Source organism: Dermacentor andersoni, chromosome 1 (genome assembly GCF_023375885.2).
Source record: "Dermacentor andersoni chromosome 1, qqDerAnde1_hic_scaffold, whole genome shotgun sequence".
In the NCBI taxonomy this organism is placed as follows: Eukaryota; Metazoa; Arthropoda; class Arachnida; order Ixodida; family Ixodidae; genus Dermacentor; species Dermacentor andersoni.
In genome coordinates this window covers 153,448,167-153,472,176 of record NC_092814.1, presented here as the reverse complement: position 1 = coordinate 153,472,176, position 24,010 = coordinate 153,448,167, and the positions used below count along the sequence as shown (strand labels likewise).

General features: G+C 44.4%; 1 protein-coding gene and 1 non-coding gene across 2 annotated transcripts in view; one reads left to right on the top strand and one right to left on the bottom strand.

The window, feature by feature from the left end:
• The window catches only part of LOC126546240 (uncharacterized), a 49,988-nt gene that overhangs the window by 4,217 nt on the left and 21,761 nt on the right, over positions 1–24,010 (bottom strand). The window lies entirely within an intron of this gene.
• TRNAT-CGU (transfer RNA threonine (anticodon CGU)) lies at positions 7,889–7,961 on the top strand. Its single transcript has one exon. It is a non-coding gene; the product is annotated as a tRNA-Thr (tRNA).

The window sequence follows — 24,010 nt, the reverse complement described above, 5'->3', positions numbered from 1 at the left end:
ACTACTACTACTACTACTACTACTACTACTACTACTACTGCGGCGTTCGCAGTACTCGACTAGACAGGAGCTAATACCGCGTTTCGTGCTTGTTTTCTTTTTCGCCAATCAGCCGACAAACCTGCTTCGCTAAGCCGCGCAAACAAATCCCACCAGTGGTGGCTTTCTTATGATATGCCGCGGATTATGAAGCTACGGGGATGACGAGATACTACGACGAGATGCGGGAAAGGGCGAAGAGGAATATGCGCCGGAAGAGGAAACGAGGTTGTGGTGTGTATGTGCTCGGTCCACCACTCCCGCGTTTTTCCTGCTTTCCTTAGCGTGCTCGTGTAGGAAAATCACTTTCGCACTATTTATGCAGCAAAGTGTAGACACGAACTTGTAGCCATGGATATCCACTTCGCCTAGAAGCCAAACACTTGCGATATTCTTTCGTCTCTACTCAAGACTCCGCGAGCGCGCTGCTACTATGTTATTTTCTCTTTTATTACGCGCTAAAGCAGTTATCTTCTCATATTCGTCTGCCCACTTCACTTCAGTTGCGGACGTTGTGTAACACATTCGGTGCATGAAAAGTATAGCGCAAACTAAGGAAGTGAATGTAGAAAGAGAGAAAGAGAAGAAAGGAGAAATGCAGGAAGGCTGACTAGAAAGTGCTCCACTTTGCTACTCTGCGCGGTAGCAAAGGGAGAAAAGGATATAAAGGAAAGGGAATGGAAAGAAATGAGTAGATGAAATTAAAGCAGACAGAAAAATTAGAGGCGGCGGGCATCACCGTCAAAATCTTATGCCACAGGCCTGTATACCGCAGGAAACGGTCTAAGGCACTATCCGCCTTTCAACGCATACGACCTTTCTCACCACTTTTATAACATAGCTGGTTCTGACAGAGGATGACCGTCCAAATGACGTAAGAAATGAACAAGTAAAACAAGCACTCTAGTTAGCTGCTGGCCCCTTAGCTTGCTAGCCGTGTTGTCATTGTATTTACCCCATCAGACTCTTTTGTTTTCCTTTTATTGTGAAAGAAAATATATGGACACCCCAGGCGTATTTCTGCCGTCGCCGTCGGCATCGCCGTGATGTTCCGTTTAAAGTCCAAGGGCGATAACATGGTCACCGCGCGCCGCATGTTGTATGTGCGTGTGAAAGCGTGCGAGAGTGAGCTTACGATCACGGCTCAATCTCAGGCGCGCATGGGAGGAAAGCTCGGAGGAAGCACGCTGTCTTTCGTCGCTCGCAAGTCACCGAAAGGAGGGAGGGGATGTTTTACTCCGGCGGCTGCTGCGTATGGCGCTGCCGCGCGCGGTAGCACGGGCCCCATCTTGAAAGCGATCTGTGATGGGAGACAGAGTGCTCCGAGTGCTGATAGCTTCGTCTGCGCTGTGTTTCCGCGGCTTAGTTCGCGTTGAAGCCAGAGGCAGCACGAAGGTCAGTTCTCTCGCTGCTGCTGCCGCCATGCTTCCTCACTCCAGTGTTTTTACATCCAATTTCTGAGTCATCAAGTGAGATGTGTTCACATTTGCTTGTGCGCGCGTGGCACCGTGCTTGTTAACTTAGTAAGGGAATCTTTACAATTTTATGCGGCCAATAAAACTACTAACCTTACTTCGTATAGCTGTCTACTAATGTGCTATCGCAATCGATGCTTCGCTTTTCGGGTGGAACTGCGACTTTTATAGTCACCTTACATACTTACACGTAAGCCTTGTATGGTCAAGAGACTTGGAGTGAGTGGGGGTGGGGGGGAGTCTATACTTTCTGAAAGGATAAGAACTGGATCTGGTTACGTACAAGCGTAGTTATTTAAATCAGGACGATTTCTTTTTATGTTCTGTGTTTTGTTATATTCAGAGGGTGATGCGGAATGCTTCATCAGGCTGTGACTACTGTGAGCATGAATCTAAAAAGGAAAGCTGCTTGGCCCTACAGAGGAAAGGTATGCCCTACAAGAACTTCTATCTCATAGTGTTTCCCGAGGGCTCCAGATTGGTTAGGAGTCATACGCCTGCTGCAGGCCTTCCTCCAACAAGTTTCCAATTTGATGGACAGTTGGTTAACTCAGCTGCGCCAACTTCAGCGACACTCAAGCATAACCATCCCCTAAAAGATCTCACCTATATATCAGCAAACACTACCACTATTAGAACCTATATTAATTTATTTTTAGAGGTTATTGAGCGTGTAAAAATATTTTAAGCGTTAGATATCTGTCCTATTGGAGTGCTCCTATAATTTTTACGCAAGAAAGTTCTTATAAACATTTTTACTGTAGTTTAGGCAGTTGAGAGAACATTAGCATTAGTGCGCTGGGCATTGAGGCAATAGAAATGTTCCCCCGAAAAGAAGTAGCCGTCGCCATCATACTGCAAGAAAGCGTTCACATTTACTTTCATTTCACTAATAAAATCAAAACGTTTTAAACAATCATCTACTGAGGATATTCTATGGTCACGCCCGGCACTCGGCGACGCCCAGGAGAGGAAGCTCCATAACCTTGGTGCACACCGTCCACGAACACTACGAAACTAACATACTATCCTCCAGACCGTGGACCATCGGACGAACTGCACTTCTGGCATGCCTTTCTAGAATGCTTCCGGGAAACTGGGGCGGTTCTTTGACGAGAGGACGTCAGGCCCAGCAGACATTTATAGAGACAGTGTAGATCTCTAAACCCAACCTCCTTAGTCCTCATTCTCAATTTTTTTAACAAGGCTTAAGCTTAATTCAGGCAGAAATACAGATGTAAAAAAGAAAGCAATAATCTCTTAGTAGTTGTAAAGTCATATTTTGGCACCACATCCTTAAAAACACTGAATCTAAAGCTAAATTATGTGACGCCTGTTTCGCTGGCAAAAGTTTCCACTCGCTGCAAGCAGTGTGGTAAACCAACGCTCAGCTAGGCAGTGTTTTGCTCGGACGGCTGAATGAATTAAATCCTCACCTAATATGATCCGTCCGTTAAGAACGATGGCATGGTACGTAGGAGCTTCACAGACAAACCTCAAGTCAGCCCGCAACTCCGCCTAATGAAACTGAAACCACGTACAGTGGCACAATAAGGGAAGCTTCCGCGCGGAGCCGACGTTTCGACAGGAGGTTTTGTTTTCGCCAGGGTATAGACACCAAGTACGCTTGTCGGATCGTTAGATCAGGGCTTTAGATCAGGGTGTTAGGGCATTATAGATCAGGGCGTTAGATCAGGCTTCCCTTGTTCCCCCACCGTTTTAAATTCAAGTGTCCATCTTTTTGCACCACCCGTTTCTCTTGAAAGCTAGTATGCATTGTCAGCTTCTGTCAAGAATTATGCTGCTATAGTAAGTGGCACGCACGCAGTTTCTAACCGTTATGTGCGTGGAAAAGTGGAGCTATGGTGCTGCCGCATACATGAGAATGTTGGAAAGCGCAGGTTTTGTATTGGCCTCTTCCTCAGTGAGCCAGGACACTTTCAAAGGGCGCGTGGTGGCCACTATTATGTCTGTCACAATGGTTTCTTTCTACTAAAGTACAGCGTGCAAATGTGGAAGCTTGATCGAGTCGGCAACGTCTGATATCGATGGTGTCCACAGCTAGCGCACTCACAGCACTGGCAGATCACGAGGAGAGACCCTGGGAGCACTACTCCCCCTCCCACCCCCTACGAGACATGCCCGTACTTCAGCGCCGACAAAACTGAAGGTGAAGTGATTGAATATCTGCAAGACTTTGAACGCGGCGTATCGATTGTGTTTTCCTGCAAGTGAGCTGAACAACTAGCCAATAGGTCTAAAGGGACGGGCGGAAGTGATGGGTAGGGCCAGATCGTGCTCATGTTGAAGGTACCATGGTATTCAGTACACGAAGAAAAAATAGCGAGCTATAATTGTCTGCTGAGCATCTATTTACCTTGTAAATGGAGGGCAGTGACGAAGCGTTTACATGTCGACAGGAAGACAGCAACAAATAAAATGTGATAACAGCAATAAATCTACAACACACGTGCCAGTGCGTTGTCTGTCGCAATTCAGTGCTTGCAATTCATGCACACTCAAAAAAATTACGCCCTCAAGAGCAGACTGGATGTCGAAACAACCTTTTGCTCAATTAATGTCTCTGAAAATGTCTAAAATGGGTGCATTCGTTGGCAGAACACCCTCAGTGCACCCTTTCATCAATTTCAGGGTACTAAAAGGGTGTTTGGTGCGAAACATACAGCTTGCAGAATTGAAAGCTGCTCGGAAACTTCAACGTTCTAAGCAAATAAAAAGCCAGAAGTGTGGATTGCTCAGCAGTTTGCGTCAAGTCATTGTTCGAGCACGTAATATGGTCACAATAGGCTATGGATGTCAACCTGCTACTTCATGCACATGGTCCCCAGTGGTGAAGAGGAAAAACAGCATTTTCTTCGATTTCCTACCCTGTCTTTCGCTTTTTGTAACTGGTTTCGTTTAAAATGCTGCAGCTCAGTGTTATTTTAAAGATCAGCTGCCAATCGTCAGCGAATCATAAGGCGTCAACCAATCTTAGTTCTTCAGGCGCATGTTATTTCTCGTGTAGCAACTGGAATGGGGCAATAGTATGCGCACAAATTCTTGCGCTGTTTCATGCAGTATCGGTTGGAATGAACATTTGCAGGTGTATGGTATAGGAGCTTCGATAGTGAACATTCGATAGTGTGCGGTATAGCCTTATCGGTAATTAATAATAATAAGTTATGGGGTCTTACGTGCCAGAACCTCGATCTGAATATGAGGTGCGCCGTAGTGGGGGACTACGGATTAATTTTAACCACCTGGGGTTCTTTAGCGTGCACCGAAATTTAAGTACACGGGTGCTTTTGCATTTCGCCCCCATCGAAATTCGACCGCCGTGGCCGGGATTCGATCCCGCAACTTCGTGCTTAGCAACGCAACAACAAAGCCTCTAAGCAACCACGGCGGTTAGCATTATTCGTGTATAGTAGATTGCTCCGCATTCGCACGCGGAGCAATCTACTATACCGATAAAAACACAGCACTTATTGTGGACGTGGCGCGCTCCGGTCTTAAAAGTGGGAAGACAAAACTAATTTGTACTCTTCTCTCCTTCCTGCCTTTCACATCTTACTGCTTTAGCTTCGCTTAAACTGTTTAACCTTGGTGCTGATTCAGTGATAAACTGAAACACTGAATAGCGATGCCTCCAGTAACCACGAGTAAGGGCTGTTCCAGCAAGGTGAACCGTAACTCTATGTTGTAAAAGGTTTCTTCTGCTTTCTACACTTCCATCTGATCAAAACCAATGTGGCCATGAAGTTTAGTCGTTTCTCTGCATACATAACTGTGGTACTTCAGAAACCTTCCGCTGGGTTTATGGAAACAAACGCTCTAACACAACGGCGCTAAGTAAACCACGTCAGCGACCACGTTGTTATAAAGTGAAACTGGCGACTGCTTCAAAGTTCTGATGCTTTGCGACGTAGTATTAGTATGTGCCACCGATGAAACAAGTAACTAAAAAATCTGATTGAATATTCATATGTTTCACTGATATTATAAAAATTGAGGTGACGTTGTTGCAGACTTAAAACAACACGATCCGCAATGCACAACAAAGCGCTGCGATATACCTTGCCGTGAAATCCAGCATTATAAGTTATTCAGAATGAAATATTTGACAACATAAGACGGATACGTTCTGTACACATCTGCGAATGCCGTGATCACTCGTAAATTTTACCCAGCGTATGCGACCACAATAGACGAATTCATTACAATTAACGAAGCTCTCGCAGCACCTAGTTACAAACTAAGACTAGATGTTCGCGAAAATAAAGCGAATGAATGAATGAATGAATGAATGAATGAAATTGGAATATAAACAGACGCGCGACAGCGACACAGATGGAGTATATGCCAACCTACAAATGCAGCAGCTGCATATTCCGTAAATATAAGCAAGTTCCCCATTATAACCAACACCACAGCACAGTGCCAGGCGATTGAACATCTCGCGGCCCCCCTTGCAGGTGCCATCGCTGGTACTCTTGGTATGCACAGGGGTACCTACTACCCCACACACTAACCCCTTACCCTTGTGATTTTCGTCCGCATTTTTCATTAAGCAACCTCCGAATTCAAAATGCGGATAACGTTGAGGTTTGAAGTTTTTCAAAGGGAGTTATCAGGTACACCAGCCGGCATGGCAGCTTCAAAAAAGAAACAGACCGCAGCGTCCACATAAAATACTGACGACGCGACGAAGCTTACGTATGCAGTATACATGTATGCTTGCGCCACATCTCACACACGAACTGTTTCTTTCAACTTCTGGGTTGCACTGAGGCTGTCCGAGTTTACTCTTGACCCTGACCGCATTTTGACAGGCTCACGCGTCAGGCGCCATGCTCACTCCCAATTAGTGCCGGTGAAAGAGCGCCGCGCTTCAATTATACGTGCTCTCCCAAACTGAGAATGCGAGGGACCGACTAAGATCGGTCACCAATGCCTACAGCTGTGCTGACAGGTGCAGATAGTAATTTACAAGGCATAAACATGTACACCAAAATAGTTTTATGCAAACAAAACAGCAAAACAGTCGTTAATTGACGGACTATTACGTCCCAAGGCCACAGTCATGGCAATGATGGGCGCCATAAAGGGGTGCAAGAGGTTATTTTTTATCCTTTGTGGGCTTCTTTATTGCACACCGAAATTTCATTACGCAACCGTTTTGACATTGTTCCCCTATCGGAATGTGGCCGCCACGATCACGAATCGAACCCACGAGCTCGTGCTCAGCGACAGAGCGTCGTAGCCATGCACTAAGCCAAGTCCACGGATAAAGCGAAAATTTTTGAGGTCTTTCAGTACAACTTTAACCTCCCAAGTGCCAAGTACGAAGGTCATCATCGAGTGTGAAGAGAGACCGCTGCTCTGTATTAGTCGGTGCTGCCGCGAAATTTTACATGGTCATTATGGCGCTGGTCTTTCTTCAGTTTTCGTTATTTATCTACCTTACGTCGCTTCTGCTCTTGCACATGACATGTCTGACCGTCAGGCATGCTTCCAGCAACAGATGCGGCGTCTCTGGGTTTGCACCCTAAACCACGCCTCCTGACACTCAGCCTGGTGGTACGCAATGCCAAACCCTGCAAATGGCCTCCACAGCGCAAGCAGCCAACACCAAGCCTCGTGATGCCCTGCGGCGGCGGACAGCAACTTGGTCCAGTAGCATTCTTTGCTCCGTCACTGACCGATCTCTCACTCCCACCTGTTCCACCGCCACTGTGGTCACCCGCGGCTTCGACGTGAGCCGGCCCGAAGGTCAAGACGCTTTACTAAATATATCCGAATCCTCTTTGACAATTTGTGTGTCTGGCTCCATACGTATCATATCAAGCGCATGATCAGATGAAATGTCTCATGAAAAAACTTCTAAAAATCGGCACACGCAAAGTTATATATATATATATATATATATATATATATATGAGAAGAAGGGAAACTGAGGGGCCCGATTTTTATTAATTGTATCCACATCATGAACTTACATTTCCATTATATTTATCATTTCTTCAATTCACTTCTGTACAAGCAATTACCACTGTATTGTCCTTAGTGTCTTTGTTTGTTGCCTTCTAATGATATGACCAATAAAAATCGGGCCCCTCGGTTTCCTTTCTTCTCCTTTATGACATTACGAAGGCCTCGAGTCCGGCAACATTGATGCATTCAGGTAGCATGTGTGGGTTTATTGACCAGTTACCGTTACCCCAATAGAGCACGTACTCGTGGCGCTTGCGGCAGAAATTATGTTCCACATCCACCACCAAGGCTTGTGAGTGATGGCGCTGGCTAGCACTCCCAAGGTTAGTTCAAGTAGTAAAAACATAAATACCCAAGAAAGTGGATGGGGAAACGGCGCCGCAGTAGCTCAATTGGCTAGAGCATCGCACGCGTAATGCGAAGTCGTGGGATCGTTCCCCACCTGCGGCAAGTTGTTTTTCCATCCACTTTCATTGCCATTAATTTATCATTCCTGTAATTCAATTAGTAAGTACAAGTAATTTCCCCCATGTCGTCCTTGCTGTCTTTGTTGGCTTCTTCTGATATATATATATATATATAGAGAGAGAGAGAGAAATTGTTGCCACTATTTTCTATACGTGAAAAGGTTGGATACTTCATTACGCGGCATCACTCACACCTCTCACTATAGCTAATATGTCGTCGTTATTGCCATCGTTACGTACAGCAGTTTGTCAACGCCCTCGACCACCTCGACCTGGCGTCTTATGACCCACTACACTTTGGAAGTCACATGTCATTTTTTTTTTCTATTTTGTCTCTTTCTCTATTTCTCCCTCCCCCGCCTCTCTTTCTCTCTCTCTGTCTATTTTCTTGCGGCGAATTCATTATGAGTCGGTGGTGTCCCGAACTTCTGCGATGCGGCTCGTGTTAAAAAGGTCAGCTGCCGACCAATACCCAACGATCGGCTGCTCACGGGCCCTAGCGCCTTGGCACGGTCGCTTAAATTCATCTGGCCTTGAAAGTCGGCTCAGCATTCGCCCAAGTTCTCATCCCGACTCACGCGGCAGTCGGGAGCAATTTCTGGCAGGAGGTTTACGGCCGACCTTTGTCCATCTACCGGCATGCACCTGTCTGACGGCGAGCATTTCGGAGTGGACTCCAGAAACCGAGTGCTTAGTCTACCAGCCGCCCATTTACACGGTGATTGAACAGTCCTCTCCATTCGGCCATAGGTGCTTGCGATAAACATGAGGAGAGCTATACCACGTGCTTCAAAAGGAGATACCAACATTTTGAAGGCAGTGCAATAGAGGCAGTCTTTTTTCGGCAACGCAATGATAGCGACTGCAGACGTCAGCAAATGTTCTACCAGCTTTTTTTTTTCTTTTTTTAGCTGCACCAATGTTTTTAAGTTTGCCTGTAGCAAATAGCCCAATTATAATCCTTGAGCTAAGTTACTCGATCAGGCGGTCATCACGTCTACAAGAAATCAAAATGCTTAATTGAAGAATTAACATAATTACACTAATTCAATTTTAATTAGGTAAGTTACGGCACATACTGCACTTGAACGAATCGTAGCTGGTGAGTTCGCAAGGTATATCCACCTGAACGAGGACTACGCAAGTTTCCAGATTCTAATTTTCAAGGTATCCAACGAAATGCATTGGCGTTGCAGTTACTTTTGTGCTTCAATGCATAAAACGTCGTTTTTCTTTTTAAGAAAGTGGAACAACAGTACATTTTTGCCGCAAGTTCGACGGCGCATATATCAAAGCCGGTACTATCCTCAGAATTTGTTCCAAGTCAATATGTCTTGCAAATACACTAGCTACATACAATTCGTAGATTTAAATATATGCCGTAAAGCAATCAATTTAAAAGCTAGCATAACTATGCTATATATAATTAAGCAACTTTATTTCTCGTAGAAGTAATGACTGCTTCATCGAGTAATATAGCTCAAGAATTAGAATTGTGCTATCTGACGCAGACAATATTTTTTCTTAATTGCGTGCAGCTAAAGAATACACCCTACATAATTACTCAACACATAATTAATTATTTATTTATTAATTAAGCGTGATATATCTACTCCTTATTTATTTACGTTAAGGCGCATATTTTATTATTTCGCATGTACCATATGCATTGTATTATTTAGTCCTTTATGATGCCCGCTCTGCTTGGACGTTGATTCTGCAGCATGTATTAAATAACATAAGTAAATAAATGTTTCACTTGCAGAATTGAAGCCAGTCAGTGCTCGATGTATGTGCACGTAGCAGGAATCAGTTTCAATATATCTCTCCCCCAACTTGCGCAACAATGGTGTTCCAGCTAATATTCCTCCCTCCCCCCCTCCAAAATAAAAGAAGCTTCCTTCACGTAATGCGGCGGAAAACCAAATGGATCACCAATGTATTTTGTGATATCACACATTTACTGGCGTCCACTACTGCTATAGTAATGCGTTACCAGAAAGAAAGAAAGAAAGAAAGAAAGAAAGAAAGAAAGAAAGAAAGAAACAAAGAAAGAAAGAAAGAAAGAAAGAAACTGCACTGTCTCTAAACATTATGGCTCTTCTCATTCGAAACACGTGGTACTGCTAGCTCCTGTGAAGTTGCACAAATAGCAGCGTGTTTGGCATTAATAGCACACGGTAACTGCACGACGGAAGCGGCACCTCGTGTACATTTGGCGGCTTTATGAAGGTAATCGATTTAGTCCTATAAGAGAACTGGCATAAAGCGTCCCAAGACTGCGTGGTTTGTGAAGAGAAAGAAAGTGCCTTAGCTAGCAGCCCATAACATAAATAAAGTTTGTACTACTACTACTACTACTTAGCTAGCACTTTGTATACGCTCTATCTTACACTGCCACTTACGTGCGAAAGCAAGCTGCTTCCTTACCAGGTACGAAAGCTCCGCGCGCCGCCGATCACCTTCCAATCGCCGGTGACGTTCTGAGCCGGCGGATGCGTTCTACAACGCAATAACAGCGTTCTTGTAACAGCGCGTCACCTGCTTCTTTCTTGCTCTTTGTCTCTTTTGGCGTCTGAGTGAATCAATTATGCTGGTCGTTTCTCTCCTTTAGTCTGCTTATGCCTTTCTCTTCGTGCGGCTAAGCACATCAGAAACAGTCGTTGCTAATCCACCAACATTTAGTTTTCTGTATACTTCCTTGACGCGTACGTGCAATGAGCAAAATAAACATTACATTCTCTCGCCGCGTGGCACACTAAATTTATGGTCATTATTTACAAAGGATCTTTAGGATCCCTATAGCTCACCCCCTTGCACTCATATACGAAAGTGGTGTTACCCTTTAAAGCTTATACATGCTAGTACAACTTTATAGAAATATTAATTAGCAAAAGGGGTCGCAAGAGAGAGAGAGAGAGAGAGAGATAAGGAAGGAAGGGATGTTAACCAGTCAAGAGTCTGGTTGGCTACCCTACGCCGGGGGAAGGAAGAAGGGGAACAGAGAGCAATGAGAGATAGAGGGTATAAAGACGTGCACAGACAGTGGTTGAGTCAAAGCCTCTCGTGCGAAAACCAGACTTTCTGAGAAAGCACAAAAGTGCCTTCACTGCCTTCTGAGCCGATGATCGGTGGGGACGGTGCTCTAGTACGGCCTGTTCACTCAGAGGACGATCATCTACTTTTCCGAATGCGTTGGACAAAGATTGTCTTTGTGCTTGACATTGACTACAGTGGCACAATAAGTGGTCAATGTTCTCGTCGCACTCTCAAACATCACATGCAATACTGTCAGCCATTCCAGTTAGTGCTGATTAAGCTTTCGTGAAAGCAACTCCCACACACAACCGACCCAGAAGAGATGCTTCTCGTCGGTTCAGTCCGGCCGGAGGTCTGAGTTGCAGTGAAGGGTTTAGTCTGTGTAGTCTTGTGCGCCTTGTATGTGCGGTATTCCACTCTGATAAGGAGATTGTGCGTGCTATAATGCGAAGTTGTCTCGCAGCGTCGGTCCTTGAGAGAGGAATGGGGACGCTGCAGTCTTCTTTGTTTGACGTCCGAGCTGCCTTATCTGCCTCATCATTTCCAATGATACCGCAATGACCTGGTATCCATTGAAAGGAGATATCATGTCCTTTTTCTCTCAAGTGGTGGACAAGTCCCACGATTTCGCACGTGAGCTGATCGTGAGTTCCATGTCGGAGAAACGACTGCTCGCAAGAGAGAGTTTACACTTTCCTAAAGGTGTTACAGTTAGCAAAAGAGGACTTTTACGGGAAGCAGGTTTTGCTAGATATGTAGCTCAAAGCAATTTTATAAATATGTACCGTATGCTTGCGACAACAAGACATGCTCTGCGCTCCAAGTATATCAGAGGAAGCGGGTATCATGCGGACCCCCCTCGTGGCCTTCATGGACCCCGTGCTTCTTCTGTTATAGGGGACACTGTAAACTAAAGCCCAAACAGGTGTGAGTGTATTTGCCCCCTATAGCGAAGTGCCATTTCAAAGCGGAATTCACTCCCATAAACTGGGTCACAAAATTACAGTTGAACGCTGACCATACAGTTTTTGACGACTACAAAATAGCCATAACTTAACTCCATACGCAACTAGAATTTTACAGAAGAACGACCAGCAAACAAGAAGCGCAAGGAAACACAAAACAAACTGGAGCAAACATGGTTCGTCGGTTTTGCTTTTTGGTTACTCTCTCTTTTCGTTTTCTTGTTCGTATTCATTTTTGCAACATGCGCCAGGTGGGACAGAGATAAATGTATATATAGGCGAAATATACTTTCAGCCTCCTCCTCGTCACAGAAACGGAGTTATACGACAACCGAACAGAACCAAGTATACGCCAGTTTACTGCCTTATTTGCAAACAGTTGCTTTTTACGGCGACTTGAATGTGTTGTTGTGGACGTCGTGCCCTGCACGCCGCCTTTACGTGGTATAAGTGCTGCATACCTAGTTAATGTGGTAAAAATCGGATTATTCAAACTGATTTCTCTTCAAGTACATGCATTGTAAGATCGGCTTCGTTGTTATGACGTGGTGTGTAATAGCTTGTACAGTTGGCACTAACTTATATGCATATTTTTACCCATAAACAAGCACTTCTAAGTCGGAACGCATATGGAAGTTATTGCCGCTGCCTTGGGGATTTTCGGATATTACATAGTTAGAACCACAGTACATGGAACATGACAATCGGCAAGACAACAAACAGCAACATAACAGTTATTTCACAAGCCACCAGAGTTCATATAACGTAAAACTATTCCAATATGTTTTTATTCCAATCTCCTGATGTCAAATTTGCTTAACCGCCGACGCAAGTATCGGGCGGTGACCCGCAGGGTTGTCTAAACAGACCAATCAAACGCTCTCCTCGTTTATAGGAGGTCACTTTTGTTTGCTTGAAGAACGAATAACATTGCCTACACTGAGGGGCTTATCTTATCTAATTGGCTGACAAGAGGCGAGGAGCACGCTAAAGTGGAGAGGGTTTTGGTGGGGCCGAGCCAGTGCGCTGAAAATCGATAACCGCATGAAGAGGGTGCTGCCGGCGTCTGCGATTGGTCCGCTTTCCCTTACTTAGCTTGAGGCGGCTGGTCGAAAATCGCGGCGGCATGCAACGAAAGGTTAAGAATGCCGCTAAAACGGATCCCCAGCAAAGAAGAGTTGGCAGAACGAGGTTGTAAACGTGCTTAAAGTGCTCGTTAACGTTACACGGCCACGCAAAAGGTTTTATTGTACGCAAATCAAGCCATGGTCTCTAGCAGGTGCGACTAGCCAGTACCCGAGCGATCGGCGGCAGCCATCTTTTATTCTTTTCGGTACGGGGCAGCCTGCGGCTATTCAGAAAGAAATTCAGTTTTGTTCGGCATATTAATGGGTCCTTAACGCGCACACGTCACTTTGACGCGGTGAGTTTTCGCGGTTTTGTGACGTCGCGTGTCGGACAGGTGAAGTGGGTCCAGCCTCGAACCTTTTGACCAATAAGAAAGGGTTAACGGCGAAAAGGCATCGAATCAGAAATAACTATTTTTCTTTTGGTCGGTCCAATAATGCATAATCAGTGTGTACGCGTCATATAAGATGGGAAGCTATCGCGGTTTTCGTGACGTCGCGTCACAGACAGGGGAAGTGGGGGTGGTCCAAAAAAGTTTTTGACCAATCGCGGCGGGCTGATTGCACAATTTGAATAGAAAAGCTTGGAACAGCTTTACGTTATAGCGCCCCAGAAGTGAATAAAATGGGCTGCTGGGCTAGTTGGTTCATGATTCAAGCTTAAGAAAAGCGCAAAAAATAACACGGACAAGAGGACAGGACAGGCGCCACCAAGAGTGAATACTTTATCAATATCTGGACCATTGTGTGAAACCGATATATAGATCCCCTGACAATCTGTGTTTTGAAATTCCAGGGTTTTACGTGTCAAAACCACGATCTCATTTACGAGGCACACCGTAGCAGATTAATTTTGACCACCTGGGGCTCTTAAACGTACACTGTTATGATTGGGGGTTCAATCCCATCGCTCGTGATCCGTTGTCAAGATTGGAGTCGGGCATGACTTAGAAGGTAGCTGGCCCATGCCGTCGTCCAACTTATCCACGCTGAGGACGTTGATGAAGGGAAGGACTGCTTCTCATCGAGAACGAGGAATATGGGTTTATTTACAGTATTTATATCAGTCTAACATGACTGTTTGAGAAAGTACATCAGTCTAACATGACTGCTTGAGAGAGAGTGTCATGAGCAGCCGCACAACAGCGGTTTTTAACTCCTGAAACGGCCGTCTGAGTTGACCAGGCACCGTAGGGGAGAACGAGGCACCGTAGGGAAGAACGAGGCACCGTAGGGGCATTTATTCCCCGAACTGCAGCGCGCCCGCCGGCCGCCCATTGTCTGGCGTCTTGGTCGGCGCGTGGGAAGGGGTGTCAGTTGAAGTTCCCGCGGCTCAGTAACAATAGTTGGTCCACCGAGCCCGTTTAGTTGCAATGGCGACTTCGTCAAACTCGGCTCCAACGACGGAGAGTCGAGGACGCACGTATTGTTGTTCACACACAGTCGACTTAGTCACGCCGTGGCTAGAGGTGTGCGGCGACGCTCCCGGAATGTTGCCGCCATAGTCGCAACAGGGTGGCAAAACTTGCACTGCAGCTGGCCGTTCTTAACAACACCCAATGCACGGTACATGAACGTTCTTTTTTTTTCATTCCACTCCCATCGGAACGCGGCCACCGCGGCCGTGATCGAACCTGCTATCTCGGACTCACAGCAGCGCAACGCCAAGGTCACTGAGATACCACGGTAGGTCTTTTGCGTTTTTGCATGGCGCGCAGTAACACAGCGAAAAGCGCCGCTTTGTAATAGAAGAAGACACACGTAGAAAAAATGATATTAAACAAGACTTTTTGCACGTGCCCTTCTCTTCACTTGAGTATCGTACCAGACCCATCGAACTTTATACTCGTATATATATATATATATATATATATAATTTTTTCATGTTAACGCCTATGTATGGGAGTGCAAGGATATTTGATTTGACAAATTTTCAGCTTAGTCTTGCATTCATGAAAACGTAAATTGTTCCACAATGCAGTCATGTATACAACTAAACACCTTGTCGGTGCATAGCCAGACGTTATTGCTCATTGAGTCAGATATCGGCGCAAGGAAACTGGTTGTACGAAATAATGAACGTAACTAAAGATTGCATTTTCTCGTGGACAACCTACTTTTAAAGATTACGCGCGAGTTCACACCCTCAAAATAAAGTTCACTGTCAGTGTTCCGATGCAGAATAAGTGAAGGATGAGCCATCCGCTTCACAAAACCGTTCGTGAATCTCATCACAGAGTACGCACTGCGTCAACGATGGCGTTGCACAGGTATCCCGTCTCGCTGCAGTTATGAAGAGCAATCGATGTATATACTTAAATGAGTCTTTAGCCTCCCGCACAGCCCATTCTGCTTTCTGACGGCATTCTAGCCCACGTACATGCGATATACTTAGCCGGGACGGACAGGTGCATAGACCCCATTACTTCTTCGAGAAGCGTTCGTTCCGAAATGCCAATGGTGCGCAGCTTATAGTCTGCTGGAGAAACAAGTGACCAGCGACGCCTCTCCGCGTTCATCCAAAGCCTTCCAGATCAGAGAGGGTTTGTCCCGTTCGATGAATAACGCAGGCAGGAAGACCGACAGCCCATACATTTCAGTGGTAGGCGTGAGAGACGGTTAGCGCGATCATTTTCTTTTCTTTTTTTTTCCCCAAGTATGGTAATAGAGAAATACACTTCTTTCTCTGTGGTATGGTTTTCAGTGAGAGCGCCGACTTTCTTTAGTGGCACCAGATACAGCGCACAGACCTTCTTTATGTTGGAGGTGTTGATACAGCCTTATCAGATCGTGAGTGGAGCGGGAAACAGCTCGCATGCTGCTGAGCACTCCGCGCTCGCGCTGGCCGCTGGTGAGACACAGCAAGGCTCTCGACGGAACGAGCAGTGAATATGGTCATCTAAAGCAGCTCTAACATCGCCAACGCCGCAGGCCATTACACAGGCGTATGCGATATGCAAGGTTCATTGCCGTATATGCGGCAGCGATAAAAACAGTTCTTCGGCTCTCAACGAGCGTTAGACTGCTCGGCGGCAGGCAGCCAGTAGTACGAGATAGAGCGCCCTAATTAATATCGAATATAATGTTCAAATATAAATTCCAGCTGCGAAAAAAGAAAGCAAGGCGACAAGAGTCCGGTGCGGTGGACGGGTATCTAATAAAGACAGACTACATTGTAAGACATGAATTCCGATGCGAGTCGTATATAATGGGCGCTTGAATGCTAATTAGGCGTTCCCTTTCGCACCGCTCACGATCGCGCGTGCATCATCGCAGCCCGATCACGAAGCGATGCCGACTATTCGTGCCCGCACAGATAATGACCAGTTGTGTGTACGCATGGCTGCACGACTACGTTCAAAAATATACGGCGTTATACGCCGCCGTGATCGCTCCGCCACAGCGTGGTTTGGCGCCCTGCCGCAAGTTTGGGCATTTCAGTTTTTTGTTCGCGCTGAGCACAGCCTCAGCTATAGGTATACAACTCACTCACGCCAGCTATAGTGCACAATTGGCTTTTAGCGTAGAAAACTACCACAAAAACAAAATTCTAACGGATGAGTAAAATATCTCCGCTGCCTTCTGTTTTTGTTACAACGGGATCCGAGTTCCTTTTTTCAATGCGAAAGCATTAGAAGCCCCATTACGCGAAAATCTGGCGGCGTGAACGAAAGATGGTACCAAAGATTGCCGACGCCGCAAAGAGTAAAGCCAAGTCATAAAATGCTCGGATTGACGTCACGTTTCTCAGGGAAGTTCCTGTGAACAAAGTAAACCGATGCATTTGAAATCTGCTAAACTTCGGTGGGGGTGGAAATCGAACGCGGGCCTCTGGGCTGCGAGACGAGTGCGCTTCCCCGACGCCACGGCGGCTCCACGGTTCCGGATGATTAAAGGTATACTTGGTGCGTGCGTCATTGGACACGTCATGAACCCACGTCTTCGCTGTATATTTAGCGAAAACGTGGGTTCATGGGAACTTCGCGAGAACTCATTTTTGATTAGTATAGTGGCTATCGCCATTAAAAGTCTCCTTTACGAGCGTTGCGGCCACACTTATTAATTTGTTTTTTCCAGGGAGCCATCGCCGCAAGTGCAAGTATAGAAAAGGACGCAGCGCTGCGCCTGGTGCCAGCGTGCAGCCGAGTACAAAACGGCAGCGTCTTTATCGACCGCATCGAAAGAGCCACGGATTGAGGCCGCCGCATCGAACGACGCTCGCGCCTGTCATCCGGAGCCGTCAGCGGGCTTCTTTTTAATCTCGTTCGCTGGAGACGCTTCTTCATAGTAAATCGAAGGCGACGGGCGCGAAGGTCACGCTTCTATTAATATCGCGCTTCAGTCCGACATCATGGCAGTTGTCTTTCACGCTTCGAGCAAAGTTTGCTTTGCGTTTCTCGTTGATGGACTTGAATGGCGGGCGCTTGCGCGCCAAGATGGGTGATTAATTACAGAGCCTGTCATATCCCCGCGAAATGCTTCAGTCAGTGCCGCGAAGCGAATCCTCCGTTTACCTACAGAAAGACAGCAAGAAAGGAAGACAGTATTGAAAGAAAGAAAAAAGAAGTCATGTACTCAGCGAGGCCGGAACTAATGCAGTAGTGCTATAGTACTGCTGTCAAAACTGATCTACAGTAGAGCGATTTTTGTCCACCGGCCGTTCGAGCACGCTGCGAATTCAGTTTTTTTTTTCATTATTAATGTTGTTATGATTTGAATAGACACGCAAAACATCGCCCGTGGCACATAAAGTAATTCCACCTTTGCGACTGCAGGTCGTACAAACATACAGACGTAACTTTCAGGACAGATATCGATGACCAATTTTTTAATTAACACCTATTCACAAATTAACTTTTCTTGTTCTCACTTTAGTTTGTGTTCATCACTGCATGCAGTCTTTATGCAAAGTCATTCCCTTTTATTAGATTCTTCTAAGACAATTGTATACGTCAATATATCAACCTTTAATAAGCTGCCATTCAAATCTGATGTTTATGCACTCCGAAAGACCTTTGACTGCGGAATAGTTCAGATGTCCATCGCCCAGATATCGGTTACCAATTACGGTGCCTACCCTTACAAAAAAATTTATAGAAAGTTTATGGACATTTGTCTATGAAGTCTATAGACTGTCTATAGACATTTCTTTAGACTAGTCTACAGACTTATGGCCATACATTTTTTATATACCAGTCTATAAAAAGTCTGGGTCTATAGATTAATGAAAAACGTTTGCAGACAAATGTCTGCAACATGTCTACAGACAAATGTCTATAGGCTATCTATAGATAGACATTTTTTAGACTAGTCTATATATCTGTAGACAGTCTATAGACTTCTGGCCTTACACTTTTTTAGACTTGCCTATAAGATGTCTGCGTCTATAGACACTCTATAGACTGTCTATAGGCGAATGAAAATTCCTGTTTGTAGACAAATGTCTGCAGAATGTCTATAGACAAATGTCTGTAGATAGTCTATAGACATTTGCTTAAAGACATTTTACAGACTTCAGTCTACAAAAATAGAACTGTATACAGCAGTTGTACTTTTGTAGACTGAAATCTATAAAATGTCTAAGCAAATGTCTATAGACTATTTATAGGCATTTGTCTATAGACATTCTATAGACTTCAGTCAACAAAAGTAGAACTGTATAACCCTATACACTATTTGTCGATTAATGTCGATACAGGGTGTCCGAGCTAACATTAAATTCAGTGAAGCTGTTCAACGAAGAATAATGTAAAAAAGACGGTGCACTAAGATCCGAATTTAAGATATATGGTGTTCAGCCGTGAGAGATCTGACTTGTAGGTCTTTTTATAATAGAATATCTTGCACTGCGTTCTTTTAAATCTTTTATTTACATTGCCCAGATTGGCTAAAATAACCGGGATCGACACCCTATATAATAGCTATATAAACCATATTTTGCCAACTATGTTTCGATTATGTATAAACACTCGCTGCTGGGGTTGTTAATAATCAGCCTATTGCAAATGTAAAGTCTAAAAATGTACTGCATCCAGAATACATATGGGAACATACCCAGGGAACTGTACATAGAAAATCACGCATGCGGATGGAAGCAGTCGAAAAATCTGAAATGCATGTAGCCGTGAATCTTTATGCAAGGCTGCATGAGCATTTGTGCATGCACGAGCACATTTAAGAAATATTACAGTTGCATGCAATGCATCCACTTGAACGAAAACTGCTAGCTATCTGCTATCGACAAGTTAGTTAACATTTTTGTTTACATTTGGCGGCAAAAAAGTTTTGAATGTACATTATGCATGTTCGCGTATTGCTTCTCATCTGTATTTCTGCATTAATGTCGCTAGCTTAATAATGCTCCTGAACCAGCTGTACTCTCATATGGATAGGATAGGGATAACTTTAATAAAGTGCCGGCAAACGACGGTTTAACGCGTCGTGACGCTGGCCAAGCGTCGACCCGGGGTTATACCCTACTCTGCACTACCCCTGTTGGGCCCGTTTGTAGTGGGTCACGAGGCTTGTGCTTTTCGAGCGCACCCCGGGCCTGCTGGACGGCCCATAGTTGTGAGTCCTTGTCTGCAGACTGCAGTAACTTTTTTCTCATATGTTGCATAAACAGAAAAAAATTGAAGCAATTCCCCTAATGCTGAATCATGCAGTGCAAAAAAAGAAACAAGTGCACCGATATTGAGTTAACTCTTTTAATTGCGCGATATATTAATTTTCTTAAAATGCAGGTCTGACGCTATGATCGAAAGATACATTTTACAGATTTACACACTACTTCCCCTTGGCAAGCAAAGCCGCCAGGCCGGCCTTGACCTTCGAGTCATATGATCCAAAGATGCTGCAAGTGTATGCTGCAAATAAATAGATGCAACAATGTGAGGCAAAAATAACAATTGTGTATTCGTCTTATGTTCATTAAGCAGCCTTATATATTTACTCAAACCACTTAAGTCAATACTCAATGCGGTTTAAGTATGACTAATGGCTGCTTGTGAATACAAATCAGTACTCTTATGTAATGTTTCATTTTATGACATGATGAACAATTAAACATTCCCAATTGCTGCTGGTGCTACAGCAACAGTTGGCGCTATAACGTAAAACTATTCCAAACTTTTCTATTCCAATTCTGCAATCAGCCCTCCACGATTGATGAAAAGCTTTTTTGGACCACCCCCACTTAACGTGTCTGTCACGCGACGTCACGAAAACCGCGATAGCACCCCATCTGATATAACGTGTACACACGGATTATGCATGATTGGCCGAACAAAAGAAAAAAGGTTATTTCTGATCCAACGCCTCTTCGCCATTAGCCCTCGGCTATTGGTCAAAAGTTTTCGGGCTGCGCCCACTACACCTGCCTCTCACGCGACGTCACAAAACCGCAAAAACTCACCTCGTCAAAGTGACGTGTACGCGATCAAGATGCATTAATATGCCGAACAAAATTGAATTTTCTTCTGAATAGCCGCAGGCTTCCTCGTTCTGAAAGGAATAAAAGATGGCTGCCGCCGATCGCTCAGGCACTGGCTACTCGCACCTGTCGGAGAGTATGGGTTTATTTGCGTGTAATAAAGCTTTTTGCGTGGCCGTGTAACGTTTTCGAGCACTTTCGGCACGTTTACGACCTCGTTCTGCCAACTCTTATTTATTTCCAATACTGTGAGCCCTGTCGGGCTGTTACAGGGTGGGAATACAGAGAACAAAGTTCACGCAAAGAACGCAGTCAAATTTTCTTCAAAACAATCAATCCTGTTATTGCTCGGGAACACACAAGAATTCAAGTTGTTCCACTCAACAATTGTCTTAACAATGAAAGAGTGCTTAAAAACATCAACTCTTGGCGCATAAGGCATTATAGCGTGATTGTGGTTAGTTCGTGGTGAAACCCTTCCAGGAGGCTTCAAATACAAACTGGAATTCAGGTTCAGTTTATTGTGATAGAGTTGATATAAAAACTTAAGGCGCGCGATTTTCCTGCGCACAGCCAACGTAGTGAGACCAGCCCTGGCGAGCATGGAGGTTACTGAGTGCGTTTTGTCATAATCAGAAAAAATAAACCTAACCGCCATTCGCTGAATGCGCTCTAATTTATCTGTTATGTATTGTTGGTGAGGGTCCCAAATTATACAAGCATACTCTAAGTTTGGTCTAACAATGGTAGTGTATGCCTTAAGTTTGATATCTGGTGCAGCATCTCTTAATTTACGCCGTAACAAACCAAGCTTGCGCTGGGCTGATCCACATATGTTTTCGACGTGTTCATTCCAGTTGAGGTTACTAGTGATAGTTACGCCAAGATATTTCAGCTTTGTGGAACGCTTAATGACATTATTATTTACAGCGTACGAAAACATCAACGGAGTTTTCTTATTCGTAACTGTCATGCAAACAGATTTATCAAAATTGATTTGCATATGCCATTTTTCACACCAGTTGTAAATTCGACATAAAGCATCATTTAGTCGTTCTTGGTCAGAAACACTTTTAACGCGACAAAACAAGAGGCAGTCATCGGCAAACAACCGCACTTCAATCATAGGATGTACATCAGTTGCGATATCATTAATATACAGTAGGAACAAAATTGGACCCAAGACCGAGCCCTGAGGTACACCTGATGATACAGGAAGGAAAGAGGAGCACTCGCCATCTATTTCAACAAACTGTTGTCTGTTGTGTAAGTAAGCCTGAATCCACTTAATAATTTTTGAACTTACATTATACCCATAAAGCTTTTCAATTAGCTTGCTATGGCTAACCCTATCAAATGCCTTTGATAAATCCAGAGCGATGACATCAACTTGTTCGCGACAATTAAGGGCTTCTGCAAAACTGTGTATTGTTTCAAATAATTGCGTGACAGTTGACAGACGCCTTCGAAAACCATGTTGTTTGTTGTAAAAAATGTTATTGTTTTCAATATATTCTACTAACTGTTTACTAATTATATGCTCTAAGATTTTGCAAGCCGTACAGGTTATGGAAATCGGACGGTAGTTCCTAATGTCTAGCCTGTCTCCAGCCTTATAAACAGGCAGAATCCTCGCTAATAACCATTGACTTGGCAATGCACCATTTATTAATGACAAAGAAAAGATTTTGACCAAGAAGCATGCAATCCATTCACAGTATCGCTTTAAATACTCATTCGGTATTTTGTCAGGACCAGGAGACTTTTTTACGTCCAATTTTAGCAACATGTCAACTATACCTTCTTTAGAGATAAAAATGCTATCATTAGTATGGTCGTCGCATTCTAAATCTATTGCAGCACCCTCGTCGCTTCTGCTGAATACAGATCCGAAAAAAGTGTTGAATTCTTGGGCAATAATTTGCGGATTGTTGCAGACGGTATCATTTACAACTATGCCATTGATTGAAGGCTTTGATCGGGCAACGTATCGCCAAAATTTTTGAGGTGATGTTTTAAGGTAATTAGTCAGTGCTGTAGCAAAAAAAGACGTTTTAGATGCTCTTAATTTCTGACGAACTTGTGTGCTAAGGGCCGATATTCTGTCGGAATTTTTTGGTTTTCGTTGCCGCGCACGACGTAGCTGACGTTTTAAATGTATTAACTCACGAGAAACCCATGGATTGCTTTTATGTAAACGTTTAACTCTTCTTGGGACAAAGAGAGATAATGAACAGGTCACCACTTCTGTAAAATACCTCCATAATTTATCTACATCATTTTCTTCCGGCATACGGTCTAAAGCCAATTCTAAATAATCTAAGACGGCCGTATCATCGGCTCGGTTAAAATTATAGACATGAGCTATCCGGTTTTTGTTTAAACATTTTATATTTTTTAGAGTGGCTACAACCATCTTATGGTCCGAGATTCCTTCCACCACTTCAATATTATATTCAAATATACTCTCCGATACGAATAAGAGGTCTAAAAGGGCGCTGGAATTTCCTTGAATTCGCGTAGGTTTCTCGACCACTTGAACCAAGCCATGTTTCACCATGATTTCCAGCATAAGTTCCGCATGTGGCCTCTCAAGTGTCCCAGGGATTCTTGCATCCCAATTTACTCCCGGTAAGTTGAAGTCACCCATCAAAATAACTTTACTTCTATCTGTAGTTATTGTTGTTAAGTGCTGATTAATCTTCTCAATGAACTCTTCTTTGCTGATGATCCGTTTTAGCGTCATTCTTAAGCTTCCGTTGCATGCTGCCGCGATTGTCGACGAGCCACCGCAAGCTAAGTAAGGGAAAGCGGACCAATCGCAGACGCCGGCACCACCCTTTTCATCCGGTTATCGATTTTGAGTGCAGTGGCTCGACCCTATCGAATCCCTCTCCACTTGGGCGTGCTCCTCGCCTCTTGTGAGCCAATTAGATAAGACAAGCCACTCAGTGTAGGTAATGTTATTGGTTTTCAAGCAAACAAAAGTGACCTCCTATGAACGAGGAGAGCGTTTGATTGGTCTGTTCAGACAACCCTGCGGGTGACCGCCCTATGCTTGCATCGGCGGTTACGCAAATTTGACATCAGGAGATTGGAATAAAAACATATTGGAATAGTTTTACGTTATAGGGCTCAATATGTTGCTTTTAAGACAAGTTCATATATTGTAATTATCCCAAACGATCTCTATATCAATTGCTGAGACAAGGTTACCGAGTTGGACTGTTTATGTATTTTTCGGGCTGGTAGTTAAATATGCCAGCGCAGAGTGCTATGCTCAGAAGAGTGACTAGAGTATTGACAGTATCAAGACAAAGATAGTAATTTATTTTCCTTAATACACATTTAAATGTCCTTCTCGTGAATGGGTTATTGGCCATAACTTCAACAGAAGGCAGATAGATTGATTGTATTGATACGATCACTTAGTTTTTTACAGATGATGAGGCCTCTTGGGCATGCTAAC